Consider the following 19,906-nt stretch of genomic DNA (forward strand, 5'->3'; position numbering starts at 1 on the left):
TGAAATAATTCCACACCGAAGAGCTGATTTTTTTTGTATTTTGACCAGGCATGTCAATGGCCATATTCGTCCCACAGACAACAGGTGTCTCCCCGGGTGCCTGACTTAAACAAACCACCTCACCATCAGAATCCTCCTTGTCAATTTCCTCCCCAGCGCCAGCAACACCCATATCCTCATCCTGGTGTACTTCAACAGTGACATCTTCAATTTGACTATCAGAAACTGGACTGCGGGTGCTCCTACCAGCACTTGCAGGGGGCGTGCAAATGGTGGAGGGTGCAAGCTCTTCCTGTCCAGTGTTGGGAAGGTCAGGCATCGCAACCGACACAATTGGACTCTCCTTGGGGATTTGTGATTTAGAAGAACGCACAGTTCTTTGCTGTGCTTTTGCCAGCTTAAGTCTTTTAATTTTTCTAGCGAGAGGATGAGTGCTTCCATCCTCATGTGAAGCTGAACCACTAGCCATAAACATAGGCCAGGGCCTCAGCCGTTCCTTGCCACTCCGTGTCGTAAATGGCATATTGCCAAGTTTACGCTTCTCATCAGACGCTTTCAATTTTGATTTTTGGGTCATTTTACTGAACTTTTGTTTTTTTTGGATTTTACATGCTCTCTACTATGACATTGGGCATCGGCCTTGGCAGACGACGTTGATGGCATTCCATCATCTCGGCCATGACTAGTAGCAGCAGCTTCAGCACGAGGTTGAAGTGGACCTTGATCTTTCCCTATTTTAACCTCCACATTTTTGTTCTCCATTTTTTAATGTGTGGAATTATATGCCAGTATCAATAGCAAGGGCCTACTACTATATATACTGCGCACAACTGAAATGCACCACAGGTATGGATGGATAGTATACTTGATGACACAGAGGTAGGTAGAGCAGTGGCCTTCCGTACCATACTGCTATATATACTGGTGGTCACTGTCAGCAAACTGCAAAACTAAAATGCACCACAGGTATTGAATCTAGATGGATAGTATACTTGACGACACAGAGGTAGGTAGAGCAGTGGCCTTTCGTACCGTACTGCTATATATATATATATATACTGGTGGTCACTGGTCAGCAAAACTCTGCACTGTACTCCTCCTATATAATATACTGGTGGTACCCAGTCCCCACAATAAAGCAGTGTGAGCACAGATATATGCAGCACACTGAGCACAGATATGGAGTGTTTTTAAGGCAGACAACGTATACTGGTGGTCATTGGTCAGCAAAACTCTGCACTGTACTCCTCCTATATAATACTGCTGCTCCCCAGTCCCCACAATAAAGCAGTGTGAGCACAGATATATGCAGCACACTGAGCACAGATATGGAGTGTTTTTCAGGCAGACAACATATACTGGTGGTCACTGGTCTGCAAAACTCTGCACTGTACTCCTCCTATATAATATACTGGTGGTCCCCAGTACCCACAATAAAGCAGTGTGAGCACAGATATATGCAGCACACTGAGCACAGATATGGAGTGTTTTTCAGGCAGACAACGTATACTGGTGGTCACTGGTCAGCAAAACTCTGCACTGTACTCCTCCTATATAATATACTGGTGGTCCCCAGTCCCCACAATAAAGCAGTGTGAGCACAGATATATGCAGCACACTGAGCACAGATATGGAGTGTTTTTCAGGCAGACAACATATACTGGTGGTCACTGGTCAGCAAAACTCTGCACTGTACTCCTCCTATATAATACTGCTGCTCCCCAGTCCCCACAATCAAGCAGTGTGAGCACAGATATATGCAGCACACTGAGCACAGATATGGAGTGTTTTTCAGGCAGACAACGTATACTGGTGGTCACTGTCAGCAAAACTCTGCACTGTACTCCTCCTATATAATACAGCTGCTCCCCAGTCCCCACAATTAAGCAGTGTGAGCACAGATATATGCAGCACACTGAGCACAGATATGGAGTGTTTTTCAGGCAGACAACGTACATTGGTGGTCACTGGTCAGCAAAACTCTGCACTGTACTCCTCCTATATAATACAGCTGCTCCCCAGTCCCCACAATTAAGCAATAAGCACAAATATTTTTGCATCAAGAATTCAAGATTAATAAACGGAGAGGACGCCAGCCACGTCCTCTCCCTAACATTTCCAATGCACGAGTGAAACTGGCGGCGACGCGCGGCTGCTTATATAGAATCTGAATCTCACGAGAATCCGACAGCGGGATGATGACGTTCGGGCGCGCTCGGATTAACCGAGCCATACGGGAGAATCCGAGTATGCCTCAGACCCGTGTAAAACGGGTGAAGTTCGGGGGTGTTCGGTTTCCGAGGAACCGAACCCGCTCATCACTAGTTTCCGTGTCACCTTACTCTGCTACCGCTGTGCTTAGCAGAGGTTACTATTCCCAGCCATAGTCAATGTGCGCGGTAAAGTATGAAAAGGAGGGAAAAATGCAAAAAAAAAACTTAAAAAGTTGTATCATCCACATGTCTGTGTACCTTTGTCATGTCAAACATTTGAACCTGTAGACCTTTTGTACCTGTCGACCATAAGTACTGTCAACCTTTTACACGTTGACCTAATGAACATGTCGATTTTTTACATGTTGACATATTGACCATGTCGAACTTTTTACATGACGATCTAATGCATGTCGAACATTAGTGGTTGAACTTTGACTGTCGACCCTTTCGCAGTCGACCTATTATCCAGAAATCATCACAGTGTACCACCAATCTTTTTTGTTTTATATTCAGTTCATTTTACAGTTTAAATAATGTTGACCAGAGTTCCTATTGTGAAAACAATTGGTGTATTTCTAACCAATGGTGGCCCCAGATGTGGAGCGCAGTCCAAAATGCAAAGCTACACCAACTATCAGTGATTCCCAGCCAGCGATGTTGGCAGTGTTTGGATTGGCAGTTGGTGTGGCTCCCTTATTTGAATATTGTACTTCACTGCAGCCCCACTTCTGGAACTGTCAATGTTTATAACAATTGTTTTTTATATCCAGTGAAGCATCATAGTGCATTGCCTGTTAATGAGCACTCACAAATTTACTGTGTTAAGTCATAAATACTAAATTGATCTTTTGTGAGAATACTTAATTATCTAACTACAATCTATTAACTACTTGTTAACAATTCCGTAGTATACAAAATTAAGTAATTGTTCTTTATGAAAAATATTGTTTTTCTAAAAGTGATTTTATACATATTGATTGATACTGAACATACGTTGGATGACAACCTTTCTATTACCACATTATTATTCATATTAATTTCTATGAGTAAAATCAATATATAAATAAAAAAAAGTAATATACAGTATACAGTATTTATCCTATCACTGCAACCAAATTAAACTTTTAAAAACACACTGTTGGTAATTTATCATGTTTCTCTTTGTTTTTTAAATGAATACCTTAATTTATTTTGTGCATCTGAAGTTAATGAAACCAATATGAATTCTAATACTCTATAGGCTAAATATTTTTTTTCTGAGCATGTTTATACAGAGACAGGGGTGTAGTAAAGGTTGCTCCGGTGGCACTGAAAAAGTTAGAGGACGCGCTGCTGTCTGCCACCCACCTTTCCCGTGGACCACTGTACTGACAGCCTCAGAGCATTAGGAGGAGAAACAGAGGGGGTGCACACTGACTTGGACTCAGAGGCTAAGTAGGGAACAGGGCAGGCCAAAGGTGACAGCAGGAGACACTGACAGCTAACAGGTGCTGGAGCTCTACCTGCCCTCTTTATATGTCTCACTCTCTATTTGCAGCTGTGCAGCAGGGCTACATCTGTCCTGCAGCACCACTCTCTACACCTACTGCTGCATCACCTCTCTCTTTCCTGGAAGCTGCAGCACATGTCTCTATTTCAGATGCTGCAGCGGAACCCTATGCCCTAGCTGTTGCAGCACCCTTTTCCACCCCATCTTCTGCAGAACCTCTCTCTGCCCTGACTGCTGCAGCACTTCTCTGTACATTGATGCTACAGAACCTCGCTGCTGCAGCCAGTGGTGCCAAGAGGGGGGCTGAGCAGGTACAAATTACCTGGACATGGGCTGCTGGAGGGGCCCAAGTCTAATACACCCCCCCAGTATACCTGTGCTATTGCTGGCATCAGTGGTGCCATCTTCTCTGTGATCCCTTCGGGAAGATGGCACTGTACACCAAAGGCAAAGACTCTGGAACTGTGCTAGAGTCTTTGCTCTCAGTGACCAGCGTCATCTTCACAAATATCACTGGTAAGATGGCACTCAAAAGTAAAGAAGATATTATCTGCGCAAACTCCTTAAAGAAAAAGGATAAGATTTAAATATGCAGCCATGGAACAGACCGGTGCCCTTACTGGTTATAGATTTACAATATGAATTCCTGGCGCAGCATTTAAATAGAAGGGAAGAAAAGAAGAAAGAATCTAGGGAAATATCAGACTGAATGAATTAAATTAAAACACATTTATTCATCACAATTAATTAAAATTCTGTATAAGCACAATAAAATCAATATACCCAACTCATAACTGAAATCTTTTTCCAGTATCAGTCCAAAAACTTATCCACAAAGTCACAGCCTAATCGGCTTCAAGTGTCCTGAGACCTGGTTTCCTTTGCCTCAAGGGCTTCCGTTAATTAAAAAAAATATATATATTTTTTTTATAAAACGTGCTTATATGCAAAGAGTAGTGTGCTTGTGGAGTCACACTCTGGTCTCGTATGGTGCTTGTGGAAGTGGACCAAAGCAATAGGACCTTATAAACCCTTCTTGAATTTATATATGCTGACACAGTTTTTTCCTGATCGCAGTTAGCACTGCTCGTGTACCTTTTATCCTCCGCTTCATCTGCCGGATCTCCGTTCTTGTCCGGACCCCCTCCTCAGTAGTTAGCCGGCCGTCGCCTCCCAGAGCCGCAGTGCTTCTCCGTTCTGCACTGCTCGTGGGCTTTGGAACGCACCACTGTGGCTTCCGGTTTCGCGGTCCGTGGCTTCCGGGGGTGTGAGCGAGGTGTGTACAGTCAGCGTCAGCGTCTGCTCGGGTGAATAGGTCCTCTGAGTGCAGCTCCAATGCGTTTCCCCCCCTCAGGGGCTTCGTCAGGGATAGCTGCATTCCCAATCTATTTTCTTTATATAGGCTAGATATATGCCTTGATTGAACTTAATTATCCAATCAATTATTAACCATTGAGTTGTTCCGCTTATTTACACCACATTCAGTCTGACATAAAAGGAAAGAAAAAGGACAGAATAGAAAGAAAGGAAAAAACGGGATATAACTGGGGTAGTGATTTCCTGGTGTATAATGAATCATTATATTATTGATTCACAAAAAGGCAGCTAGATCAAAATCTATGTTCAAACCCTTTGGTGCAATAGTGTCAATCTGATAAATCCATTTCGCTTCTTCCTTGGATATCTCTACTGTCTTATCACCACCTCTCCAATTGTTCCTGATCTTTTTGATACCCACAAATTTCAAACCTGTAGGGTCGCTATTATGGAATTTTTTAAAATGTACTGGGACGCTATGTGTTTCCACGTTCTTTCTTATATTTCGCATATGCTCAGCAATACGTATTTTTAGGGATCTGATAGTCCTCCCGATGTACTGTAGCCCACATGGGCATTCCAACAGATAGATGATTCCCTTCGTGTCACATGTAACGGAATCTTCAATTTTGAATTCTTTTTTATTGGTATTTGAACAGAAGGTCCGAATACTCCTTGTACTCGTTTGATTTGAATTTTTGCAGTTCTGGCATCGTAAACAATAATGGAAACCCTTTCTTTCCCCGCTGTTCATCCAGGTCTTCTTTTCCATCTTATTTGTGTTGGATTGTAGGGCACTTTTTACTAATGAAGATCTAAGGTTTCTCGCTCTTCTATATATTAAGCGTGGTTTCCTGGGGAGTATTCTATTCAATTTCTCATCCTTTAATAGAATCGGCCAATATTTGGTCAGAATTCCTTCCAAATCTCTTGCCTGGGAGCTATATTGAGTAATAAATGGCACTTCGTTTTTCATCCTGTTTTCTTTCTTTTCGGTATTGGGAATCATAAGACTATTTCTGTCTAATTTACCTACTTCTTCGTGGTTCCTTCTTAGGTCGGTTTTATCATAACCCTTTTCCAAAAACCTTTTCGCCATTTCCTCTGCCTGTTTCTGATATTCATCGTTCTTAGAGCAATTTCTTTTTAATCGCTTGAACTGGCCCTTCGGGATGTTTCGGAGCCAGTTTGGATGATGGGCACTAGTCTTCTCAATGTAGGTGTTACAATAAACTTCCTTTACATGGGTTCGGGTCTCGAGTTGATTGTTCTCCTCATAAATTTCCAGATCTAAAAAAACAACTTTTTCTTTACTGTAATCCGCAGTGAAGCAAAGATTCAGTTCATTATGGTTCATGTATGTAATGAATCCCTCCAGGTCCTCTTGTGTCCCTGACCAGACGAATATCACATCATCTATGAATCTTTTCCACAATTTTACATTGTCTCGCATTGGATTATTGTTCCAGATCCTTCGGTTTTCCCATTCTGCCACAAACAGGTTTGCGTACCCCGGTGCGAACTTCGTTCCCATCGCGGTCCCGCGAACCTGCCTGTAGTAGGTGTCCTCGAACAAAAATTAGTTGTGGCTCAGAATAAATCTAATTGCCTCAATGATAAAATTAATCTGTCGGTGATGGATGGTGTTGTCCTCACAAAGAATTCTTTCCACGTATTCGCATCCCTCTTCATGCTCAATCACACTATATAGCGAGGTGATATCGCAGGTGACTAGAATGTAACCTTCTTCCCAATCAAACTCCTCTAGGGTTTGCAGGATATCCGTAGAATCCCTTAGATGACTCTGTTGTTTTGATACTAGTGGCTGGAGAAATTGATCGATGTACTCTGAAAGATTGCTGGTGAGAGAATCTATTCCAGCCACTATAGGCCTGCCTGGTGGATTCCTCTTATCCTTATGGATCTTAGGCAGGATATAGAAGACTGGTAGTTTCGGATGGTCTTGAAAGATGTAGTCGTACTCCTTTTTATTCAGAATCCCCAAATGGAATGCTTCTTTTAGCATACTTTCCAGTTTCACTTTGTATTCCCCCGTGGGGTCCTTAGGAAGCTTTTCATAGGTGAAGGTGTCTCCTAAGATTTTCATGGCTTCTCCTACATACTGTGACCTATCCATAATCACTAAACCACCTCCCTTGTCTGCTGGTTTAATGCATATATCTGAATTGGCTTCCAATTCTTTTAGTGCCTTTTGCTCTTGTATTGTCAAGTTGTACTTGGTAAGATGGCACTGGCCAGAGAGGAGGGACCCGATAAATATTTTAATAGCAAAGGGTGTTCCCATGATTCCTTTTTAAGCCCCGCCCCCTTTACCGGGGCCCAGCATGGCTCTCTACAGCTCTTGCTGCAGCACCTCTCTCTATCTTTCAGGTAGCCGCAGCACCTCTCTCTGCCCCTCAGGCTACTGCAGCATCACTCTCTGCCCTTCAGGCTGCTGCGGTGCAGCTCTCCTGCCCCTCAGGTGCCTGTGACACAGCCCTTCAGACAATTCTGGGACATTATTTTCATTGTAGCATATTAGTATTATCAAGTCTGGGATGGCAGTTTCTAGGGTGTTATTTGCATTGAGGCATTAAATTATCAAATTGGGGGGAGGGGGGAGCAAATTTGTTGCAATAGTTTTATTCAGAGTTTGGGGATTTATCAGGTATGTGGGGGGTCACATTTGGGAGATTATAAGGTTAGGTAAATTGGTGCATATACAGTGTTTTTAATTTATTTGAATTAAATAATTAAATAGTTAAATACGGCTACTTCCATAATGGCTCTACTATGGTGCAATGTGTATAAGGGGCTCAACCTATTGGCGTTTCTTTAAAGGATGCAATGTGTGCGGTGCAGGGGGGCCCACACCACACACACCTCACCTATATTTAAAAGCGTAACTTTCCGGAGTTAAGTGTCGGGTGCTGCAATCACTGCAAAAATCACAGTCAAAATGGCGTCAGCGCATGTGCAGTAGACAAATTGGTCTACGGACCATGGTGGGCACCATGTTTCCAGAGACCTGTGCATGTGCAGTAGACTCCGGCAAATTCCAGAGACTACTGTACCGTGTAGTTGAAACGCCTCTGGTTAAACCATAGTAATGTGTATAAAGGGCTCTACTGTGTTATGTAATGTGTATAAGGGGCTCTACTGTTTGGAATAATGTGTATATGGAGCTCTACTGTGTGACACAATGTGTATAAAGGGCTCTAGTGTGTGGAATATCGTGAATAAAGGGTACAACTGTGTGGTGTAAAGTGAATAATGGACACTACTGTGCAGTATAATATGAATTGTTACTATTTTGTGGCCACACACCTTCCCATTATTTATTTATTATTACCAGTTTTTTTATATAGCACATACAGAGAATATTTCACCATTTACATAAGTACTTGCCCCATGAGAGCTTAATTTTTGTTGGGAGCCAATTATCCTAGCAATATATTTTTGTATTGTGGGAGGAAACTGGAGAACCCAGAGGGGGTGGTATTCATGTGACCGGCGGTCGGGAGACCGACAGTCACATGACCTCCTCCAGCATCCCAACCCTCACTATCCCGATGGTTGGCATGCCGACCAACAGGGACTATTTCCACTCGTGGGTGTCCACGACACCCATAGAGTGGGAATAGAACCTGTGGCAACTGCAGGTTGCCACCGAGCCCGCAAAGGCTTACTGCACTCGCCCCTCCCCGCCAGGATCCCGGCGTCGGTATGCTGCCGGGATCCCGGTGTCAGTATGCTGACCGGCGGTCTCCTGACCACTGGTCAGCCATACTACACCCCCAGAGGAAATTCACGTAAGCACGGGAGATACAAACTCTATTCAGTTAGGGACATGGTGGGAATCAAACCCATGACCTCAGTGCTGTGAAGCAGTAATGAAAACCATTATACTATCTGTACTGCCATACCCCTATTTTGTTTTTTCAAGGTCTAGAACCGGCCCTGTCACAATTTAGGATTTTTAAATATTGTTTCTTTTCAAATGTAACATGCCACCACATGTTGGCTAGCCCCCAATTCAGTACAGAGGAGGGGGTAGCCACAACATACTATGTGTCACAACATATGCCACAACATATGTTCTTGCACTGGGCACTATGGCGCCTAGCTACACCTCTGTATAGAGAGTACTATACAGTACATGAAATTTAATATTAGAAGGATGAGTTTTTTCTCTTGGTCAGTGGTTCTCAAACTGTGTGCCTAAGTACCCTGAGGTGCCATGAGGCTCTTGCAGGAGTATCTCAGGTTGGTAGTCCAGGACGAAATCAAATTATGTATCGTCAAATTGATTGGCCATACCAGTGCTAGTGGCTGCCAATCATAAAACATTTGGACAAACAGAAGCACAACTGTAAACCACCACATAACTAAACCTAAGGATATCAGGTAGGCAAAATTTACTTAATGTAATATTTCTTTAGAAATTTCTCATCAATAAAAAATGTTTATCCTAGGTGTGCCATGAAAAAAATGCTGATACTCTAGGACGCCGTGAGTTAAGAAAGTTCTGGAACCAATGCTTTAGGTAATACTTTTTTTTTTACTAAAACTGGGGGAGTTGTACTAAGCCTTGGGGAGTGACCGTTACAATTCCAAATTGTCCGCCTCATATCAAATTTATTGAGACCTTAATACAGTATGTTACATGCCAGCCTGGGGAATCATGAGCTTTTGTTCACTGGCTGTTATCGGTAATTCACTATGCAGCATTTTAAAGTATAGCTTCTCTCATTTTTTTTTTTTGAGAAACATAATGACATCTCTTGATAGCATTATGTGTTTTTTTTCTCCATATGGATGTGTATGAAACTGAGGAGTTTCTTCTGCAGCATCTTGCAACTATCCCCAGCTTCCTGCACAGCCCAATAAGCAGCCTGCAGTATTTCTCATATGCAGCCCCTTCTGTACAGCTATAAAGAGTGCTGTGTCCCTACTACAGCAGACCACTAAATACAGACAACCCCTATCCGCTGCTACCTGCAACTTAAATGATGCACCAGGAGATGCGCCAGGAGATGAGAGCAGCATGGCACAGGGACTCAGGAGGAACTCTCTGCAGCTGGCTTCTAGCACCTGGGGTCAAAGTAAGTACTTTCAGAGTATAAAGATTTGCATATACAAAACAAACAAATAAAGAAACTTCTCTGCTGTGGCAGCCCTTTATCGCTGGGTTGTATCAGCAGGGAGTCACTCGATATTCTGGCTGTTGGGATCCCGGTGCTCTGCATACCGGCACCACAACACCTCTGGAGGGAGAATAAATAGTGTGGCCACAGCGTGGAGAGCGCAGCAAGGGAGCTCTTTTGCTTTCATCCCGCTGCTGGCATTCCGGCGATCGGGATCCCGGCATCGGTATGCTGGGTGTCGGGATCCCAAACACCGGTATCTCGTAGTACACCCATCAGTATACTGATTTATATAAATATGGCAAAACACATGATACAATAAAATATTTCGATAGAAACCACTTTTGTTTAATAAATATACCCCTCTGTCCAGTCATAGTTTATGACAATAACAGTAGAAAGTGATAGGAAAGCTTTATGAGATATTTACCTACAGTATAGCAATCCAGCTTTCCCTTAAAGATAAATATGCTTACAATGTATGTACTTAAATTCCCCCAGAACATCAAGAGGGTTATTTAGAATGGATTGCAGATTTTGCTAAAAGCAATATCTGCAATCTGTTCCTTCATATGCTGGGGGCCACCCATCGCTGGGAAAGGCCACCCAACATGCAAAAGTGCCTGCCCAGTGGCTGCGATCACAATTTGATTGCAGTTGTAGCAACTGTGGATGACCCTCTGCAGCCACAGTTCGGTTTCATATGCAGAAGGTCCACCGCCATTTTTTAGATCGGGTGCGGCTGCGTGTGATGTCGCGCAGCTGACAAAAAATGCAGCTGACCTGTCCCCATTTTCCCCGTGCCACCCTGCAACGCTCCGCCGCCCCACCCCACCCCACTCTTGACCTGCAAACGCCTCTGCCTGTCAACAGGCTGAGGCATTTGCAGCCAATGTGATCACATCACATTAATCAGTTGCACACGTGCAGGACAGTACCAAGTAGGGTTTATTTCCCTAAGGTAACCTTAGAGTTATGCAGGATTCTAAGTGGGCAGTTTCTATATACTTGATTTTAACTCAATTGTGACCTGAAATAATTAGCATTTAACAAACTATAGACTGCCTCATGAAAAATGCAGTCTAGGTAATACTTTACACAAATACAGGGACCGAGTTGTTTGCTTTTTTTTCACCATGGACTTGGGGACCATTCTATAATCCAAGTCCCATCCTTTGCAGAGCATTGAATCAAGCCTAGGATCCAGAAGAACCTAGCAATTTTTCAAAACATGTCAGCCAGTAATGAATATATATGTGAACCAACAAAAAGACCTGTAAACCTCATTCAAAAGGTCAATGAGGACTGGGGTTGGGAAACACTGGTATATATTACAGTCTATATTGAGACTTGAGTTGACAATTTTCTCACTAGCAGTTCTTTGAACCTCCGCAGACTTGTGTCTGCCGGAAAGATAAATACAACATAGGTTTTAAACCTAGGATTGATCATAGTGGCCAAAATGTAGTGCTCTGATTTCAACAGATTGACCACCCTTGAACCCTGGCAAAGCGAATGAAGGGCTCCATCCACAAGTCCCACATACTTAGCTGAATTGCTCCGTGTTAGCTACTCCTTTAATTTCTCCAGCTGCTTCTGCAAAAGCCTGATGAGGGGCATGACCTGACTCAAGCTGGCAGTGTCTGAACTGACTTCACGTATGGCAAGTTTGAAGAACCTTGCACAACATGGAAATCATTTTCCGCTGCACTTGAGTCAGGTGTATTCCCACTCTGTCGAAGTCAAAAATATTACATAGAGAGAACATACAGACTCCACATATTATGAGTCGCTATGCTTGCAAATAGGTGCAGCGAGCACAGCAATATATGGTAACATACGCATTTACACAGACATGCCACAGAGATAGATTTGACACATATTTCATACAGCACATAATTATAACATATCAAGCGCCAGACATCATAATGATTTAAAATGATAAAATAGAGTAACGTCATGTATGTGTATTATTGGAGCAGAGCAAGATAGACATGTTGTGCTTGGTATTACAGTAACCAGATTAATGTGTAGATTCAGTTGATGCTTGTTATTAAGTTGTAGGACATTGCTATGAGTAGTTATGATTAAATGTATGAAAGCTAAAGTCACTCTTATTAGAACAATGGACAGGTCAGCCCTTTTGATGTCTTCAAGGCTGAAATTTGTTAGCATACGAACAGACCAGTGACTCATCACGAATGAAAAAGTTCCCTCCCTTAGACTAGTCTGTGCACTCCCCCAAACTAGATAGCACATTGCTGATGAGACACACAGGAGTTGCTCTTTTAGTCCCAGACGATGATGGAGATGCTGCCAGACCAGTGCCTATATGATTTTACAGAGAGAGAGAGAGAGAGTGATATGGAGGGAATACTTTATATGAAAAATATGATGGTGATGTATTTGCTGGCCTGTAACTGTATGTATTTGATTTAGTTTGTATTAACTGCTTACTGTATAAATTGTAACCATGTAACTATATATATATATATATATACTGTACATTGTGATATATTGAATACATATCCTTTTAATAACAAATATATACATCAATGAGCTTTGGAACTCAGATAATGTGTGGGTGTATTGTTTTCTCTTAAGGGATGTAGTGTTTTGCGATGTAAAGCGCACTTTTATCGTATATGGTATTAAGATGCGCCTGGCGTCCGCAGTATAAATTAGAGCGGGCATTTTAAATATTTGTTAGAAAGCAATTTGGTATTTACACCTCCTTTGCCTATATCGCAGGTAGGTGTATATGCTTGAATGGCTTTTGCTGCTCCTCCATCCTCTGAAGCATTTAGAGTGTTGAATTCCACCTCGTTGACACCTCTTGCTTCAGGTGATGACAGGGAAGATTCAGATGATGACAGGGAAGATTCAGGTATTCTGGTGCTCCAGTCTTCAGCACGCAGTTGCTGAATGTCGAAAGTGGCCTGCAATTTTTCGGGCCACCGGCAGCATCTCCTGCATGCCCCTGTCATTTTGCAAAAAAATCTGCACCACCAAATTAATTGTATGTGCAAAACATGGTGGAATTTTCCCAGATGAAATGCACGCACAATATTAGTGTCATTGTCAGATGTCACAAATCCCCAGGAGTGTCTAAGTGGGGTATTCCATTATTCGATGATGTCCCTCAGTTTCCGTAAGAGGTTGTCATTGTTGTGCCTCTTATGGAAACTGGTGAAACACAGGGTAGCATGCCTAGGAACGAGTTGGCATTTGTGAGATGCTGCTACTGGCGCCGCTGCTGTTTTTGTTGCTGTGGGAGGCAATACTTCTACCCAGTGGGCTTTCACAGTCATGTAGTCCTTAGTTTGCCCTGCTCCACTTGTCCACATGTTTGTGGTTAAGTGAACACTGGGTCCAACTGCATTTTTCAGGACAATGAGGACACTTTTTATAATGTACAGTCCGTGAATCGCTTAACCAGTGAAGTGGAATCTAGACGGGAATTGGTACCGGGACACAGTACGTCCATCAACTGTCTAAATGCCACTGCACTAATGGCAGATACCGGATGCACGTCTACAACCAGCATAGCTGTTATGGTCACATTAATCCACTTTGCAACAGGATGACTGCTGTCATATTTCATCTTCCTTGCAAAGGACTGTTGAACAGTCAATTGCTTAGTTGAAGTAGTACAAGTGGTCTTCCAACTTCCCCTTTGGGATGACGATCGACTCCAAGCAGCAACAACAGCAGTGGCAGCAATAGCAGCAGGCGTACCACTCAAAGATCCTCCGGAGGAATACCAGTTAGGAGAGGACTCATCAGTCATGCCAGTGACATGGCCTGCAGGACTACTGATGTTCCTGACTGAGGAGGAAATTGACGTGGAGGGAGTTGGTGGTGTGACTTGCAGAAGCTTGGGTACAACAGGAAGAAGGGATTTAGGTGTCAGTGGACTGCTTACTTTCTTACCCAAAGTTTCTGAACTTGACAATGACTTTTGATGAATGCGCTGCAGGTGACGTATTAGGGAGGATGTTCCTAGGTGGTTAAAGTCCTTACCTCTACTTATTATGTATTGACAAAGGCAACAGATGGCTTGACAAATGTTGTTCGGTTTTGTGGAGAAATAATTCCACACCAAAGAGGTGGCTTTTTTGGTATTTTGCCCAAGCATGACAATGGGTTTTCTCATCCCATAGACAACAACTGTCTCCTCTGGTGTCTTATTCAAACAAACCACATCACCATTAGAATCCTCATCGTCAAATTCCTCCTCAGCGCCTGCTACACCAATATCATGCTTATGTTGGTGTATGTTTACAGTGACATCCTCAATCTCAATATCAGCAACTGGACTGACAGTGCTCCTCTCAGCACTTGCAGGGGGCTTGCAAATGGTGGTAGGAGCCTCCTCTTTCCATACAGTCTTGGGAAGGTCAGGCCTAGACATCACAACCGCGGACACACTTAGACTCTTCTTGGGGATTTGTGATATCTCTGAATGCACAGTTGTTTTTTCCTGTGCTTTAACAAGCTTAATTTTTTTTATATTTCAAGAGGGAGGTGGTCTTCCATCCTCACGAGAAGCTGAGCCACCAGTCATAAACACAGGCCAAGGCCTTAGCCTTTCCTTGTCACTTCATGTCATGAATGGCATATTGCCAATTTTACGTTTCTTATCAGATAATTTCTTTTTATTCTGATTATTCATTTTTGCTTCTTGGGTTTTACATGTCCTCTATGACATTGGGCATCGGCCTTAGCAGACGACGTTGATGGAATTGCATCGTCAATGTCATGACAGATGGTAGCAGCAGCTTCAGCACTAGTACTAGGAACTTGAAGTGGTTCTTGATTTTCCACTTTTTTCTCTCTAAATTGTTGTTCTCCATTTCATAGGACAGCACCCCTTTATTATTACAGCACACAGAATAGTGCTCCTTCGTTTTCACATCACGCCTGTATTCTTACAGCATACAGGACCAGTGTGCTTTTATTATATCAACTGCACCACTGTATTTTTACATCATACAGGACCAATGTAATATTATTTTAACAGCAGCACCCCTGTATTTTTACAGCATACAAGACTGGGCCATTACCCCGATATTTTCACAGCATACAGGACCAGTGTGCTTTTATTTTAACAACAGCAACACCCCTGAATTTATACAGCATACAAGACTAGGCCAGCACCCCTGTTTTATCACAGCATACAGGACCAGTGTGCTTTTATTTTAACAACAGCACCCCTACATTTTTACAGCATACAGGAGGACAGTGCCCCTGCCCCCTGTACAACACTGTGACAGCCAGGTCAGCAACAACACCCATCTACAGCTTCAGAACCCCTAACAGCACATGAAACACCAGTGAAAGCCAGGAAAGCACCCCTAACAGCACAGATACACCACAATGACAGGAGCAGCACCTTTTCAGAGCACACATTGACCCCACCCAACGCCACCACCCACAGAGAGACAGAGGTCTGTCTCCCTCACTCTCCAAGTCCAGAGTTAAAATGGTGGCAATGCACGGCTCCTTATATGAAATTCAAAACCTGCGAGAATCCGACAGCGGTATGATGACATTTTGCCTCATTCTGGTGTGCAAGTCTGGAGGGAAGTCCTGAGCCGGACTTGGATTCGGGCTCATTTGGGGGGGTTCGGATCTCGGAAATCCGAACACGCTCCTCTCTAGTATTAACATTTTTAAGTGATGGGGTCAGATCTTTCAGCAAAGTACATAAGATGACACTGTAGTTTTCTCTATGAAAACTGTCCCAGATGCCAGATGTCTACATGCAGAATATTAAAGTTTGTTACGAAGAGCTGAGTGCAAGTTCACCAAGAAAAGCAGTTGCATCTTACACTATGGGGAATTCAATTACCCATGACACATTTTCATGGTAATAAATTTAGGTAAAATCCCACTTTATTACTATATATTTTTTCAGGATAATTTAATTACCACCTTATTTTTTTGCAAATGTTTTCACATGAAAACACACTGAATCTGGGATAAGTTCCCACATCCATGTGTTTTTGCAGTACTGTTTAGAGTACACTTTAACTAAATTACAGGATTCAGCCATAGCTAGACTTTCCATTTTATAATATAACTATACTTTATTTACAAGAGGCAATCACAAGAGCAGCAGCAGGTAGTGAAGTCTGCACAGGTAGGAGAGAGTAGGACAGTCTGCTAGTAGTCCAAATTTGAATGTGGTAGTCCAAATATTGAGTTACTGCTATGCTCAGTCTAGACTATGTCAGGAACAGTTGGCAGGTACAGTATGTCCCACTTCTTGATACTATGCTTGTGAATGGTGAGCTGGGTGCACTTGTAGTTGTGCACATAGCATTGCTTGTGAATTTAAAGTATTTAAAAAGGGATGGAAGGGTTGAAGAAAGTTCCTACACTGCTTAATATAATTAGAGATGAGTAGTTCAGTTTGGATGAAAACTGAACACACCCAAAGTTTGGGGTAACTAGAAACTTTGCTCCCCCCAAGCCAAAAAAGTTTCCACTGTCTTCCCCCAATGCAAATAGAAGAGTAGAGAATTTGAGTGCACTCCAAAAGGGGGCGTGGCCTCACAACAATGGGTGTGGACTCAATGCAAGGGATGTGGGATTGCAGGAAAAGACTACCTTATACCCAGTTTTGCAACCTGTATACCCAGACATTGGGCGCCACAGGAAAAAAAAATTCTGAGTCATGCCTTACATTATTTGTCATTTTTTCTCCTTATAGAAATGCCCCTTACACATTATGCCACACACCACAATGCCAATTACACATTATACCAGACACCTTAATGCCCATGACACATTATATGACACACTCTAATGCCCCTTACACATTATGCCACACACCTTAATGCCCCTAACACATTATGCCATACACTGTAATACCCGTGATACATTATGCCACACACCACAATGCCCCTGAGACAATATACCACACACCGCAATGCCCGTGATACATTATGCCACACACCGCAATGCCTGTGACACATTATACCACACACCACAAAGTCCCTGGCATACTATACCACACAGGACAATGCTCGTGACACAGTATGCTACACACTGTAATGCCTGTGACACATTATGCCACACAGTGCAGTGCCCGTTATAGATTTTGCCACACACCACAATGCCCATTATACATTATGCCACATACTGCAATGCTCATAATACATTATGCCACACACCGCAATGCCCATTATAAATTATGCCAAAAGCCACAATGCCTCTTATACATTATGTCACACACCACAATTCCTGTGGTAAATGATGTCACACAAAATGTCCATTATACATTAATACTACTAATTACTGTACTTTGAAATTACCTGCTTGTTGCCAGGGGTTTCATGCTTTAGGTTTCATGTTTGTTGCCCAGGGGTTTCATGGTCTTGGTTCCATGCTAATTGCCAGGGGTTTGTAATGCTCATTGCCAGGGCGGTTTTAGTCTGTGAGTGTCTTGCTCATTGTTAGGAGTATTCAATGCTCGTTGTCAGGGGTTTTCATGGTCTGGGTGTCATTCTCATTGCTAGGAGTGTGTAATGCTCGTTGCCAGGGGTTTCCATGCTCTGGGTGTCATGCTCATTGTCAGGGGTGTGTAATGCTCATTGCCAGGGGTTTATATTCTGTAGGTGTCTTGCTCATTGCTAGGAGTATTTAATGCTTGTTGTCAGGGGGTTTTATGCCCTGGGTGTCATGCTCGTTGCTAGGAGTGTGTAATGCTCATTACCAGGGGTTTTCATGTTGTAGGTGTCATGCGCGTTGCAAGATATGTGTAATGCAAGATATGTGTAATGCTCAATGCCAAGGGTTTTAATGCTCATTAAAATGCTCAATGTTTAATGCTCATTGCCAAGGGTTTTCATGTTCTAGAGGTCATTGTGCTGCCAGCGCTATGCGCTCCCGACACTTCCTGGCTCCCTGTCAGACAGACGCTTGAGGTCAAGTATAACCTATAGCATCTGTCTTCTCCAAAGTGGCAGGCATTTTGGGAGGGATGGCTAGTCTGCATGGGAATCTGCAGTGTAAACAGAGGCAGCAGCCCTGTGCCTCCAAGCCTCTGCAGTGGCTGTGGGGGCTATAGTTACGCCACTGGTTCTGTCATAGGCGAGCGCAGCACATTTTATTAGGGGGTGCACCGTCGGAGGGGTGTGTCTAGCACCGCCTTTTGGGCGTGTCTAGCACCATCTATTGATGGTCAACGCAATATAAAATATCCACCCTTGTACCAATCCTAGTAATGAAGATGCATTGTCAGATGTTGTGGTGTGCGCCAAACAAACACCCCTGATGGCACTCACTGCAATTACACTGCTCCTCCTCAGCCTGGTCTGGCTTCCCCTCTCTTTCCCCTGCAAGCTGCAACAGCTTACTTACAAGTCAGTCACTCACTGACACTGACAGTCGCAGACTAGTACTGCTGCTGCTGGAAAAACGAGTGACGTGTCAGTGTTGCTGCCGACCGCCTGCCAGTATTGAATTTGTCTTCCTAAGAGGAACGCTGGCTGCATGGTGATCCTCATCAGTGGCTGGCGTTGGCATAGAATAGAAGGAGAGAGGTGGGCGTGTGGCGGGTGTGACGGGTGGGTGTGCGAGCAGCATGACGTCATCACGTCACATCACGCAGTTTTTGTACATGGAGATGGAGCCAGGAGTTTGAAAGCCAGTGGCAGTGGCACCCTTGATTAACCCTGGCGTCCGGTCAGTAATGCAGTCCTGACAGGGTGCAGCGCAGAGGGGACAGTAATCAGCCTGTTTTGCCATCGCTGCATCAGGCATGTGAGATCGGGGTGCTGGACATTAGGGGGTGCCTGTGCGCACCAGGCACCCCCCCTGCGCACACCTATGGGTTCTGTGTCAAACTGAGTCCCAACTCAGGTCATCTCAGCTGTTAGAATCTTGGATCTAAAAACTTTATTTTGCATGTTTTGGAAGATTTCAGGTGCCATTTCAAACTCTAAATGACTGGAAATCAATGTTATTGATTTTAATAATACCGTAGGAGCAAAAACAGGTCCAAATTATATTATTTTAGCTGTTTATATCAAATTTTAAGAAATGAGCTCTATATACAATCACAAAACAATGAGTACAGTTTTGCTAAAATCAAGACACTACAATTATTTAGAACTAAAACCAAAACACAGGGGAGGTTTATTCACAGTTCTATGATAATTTCAGCGCCAAAGCACTGTGCCACAAGGAAATAAGAATGTAGTGAGGTGACCAGGGCAAGTTTAATTCAGCTAGTGACCAAGAATATGCAGTGAGGTAAATGGCTCAGGAAGCACTGGCTAGTACCAGAGCCAGATTTACACACAATATATTAGCCAAAGGGTACATGTGGGCATTACACACAGGTGCAGAAGTATATACTGCAAGAAACTGGGTGAATTTTAATCAGAGATGTGTGGAAAAGATAGGCTGGGTGGCAGTGCCTCACCTGTCATAGACGTTTTACTCCATAGTTTTGACTTAAAAATTATTAGAATAATACCAAGAAGATATTTCTAATATATTTTGTATTTTTCATATACTTTATATAGTTAATACTCTGCCATATATGTTAGTATTAGAGATGAGCGCCTGAAATTTTTCGGGTTTTGTGTTTTGGTTTTGGGTTCGGTTCCGCGGCCGTGTTTTGGGTTCGACCGCGTTTTGGCAAAACCTCACCGAATTTTTTTTGTCGGATTCGGGTGTGTTTTGGATTCGGGTGTTTTTTTCAAAAAACCCTAAAAAACAGC

The sequence above is a fragment of the Pseudophryne corroboree genome, chromosome 5 (assembly GCF_028390025.1).
Source record: "Pseudophryne corroboree isolate aPseCor3 chromosome 5, aPseCor3.hap2, whole genome shotgun sequence".
NCBI classification, from domain to species: domain Eukaryota; kingdom Metazoa; phylum Chordata; class Amphibia; order Anura; family Myobatrachidae; genus Pseudophryne; species Pseudophryne corroboree.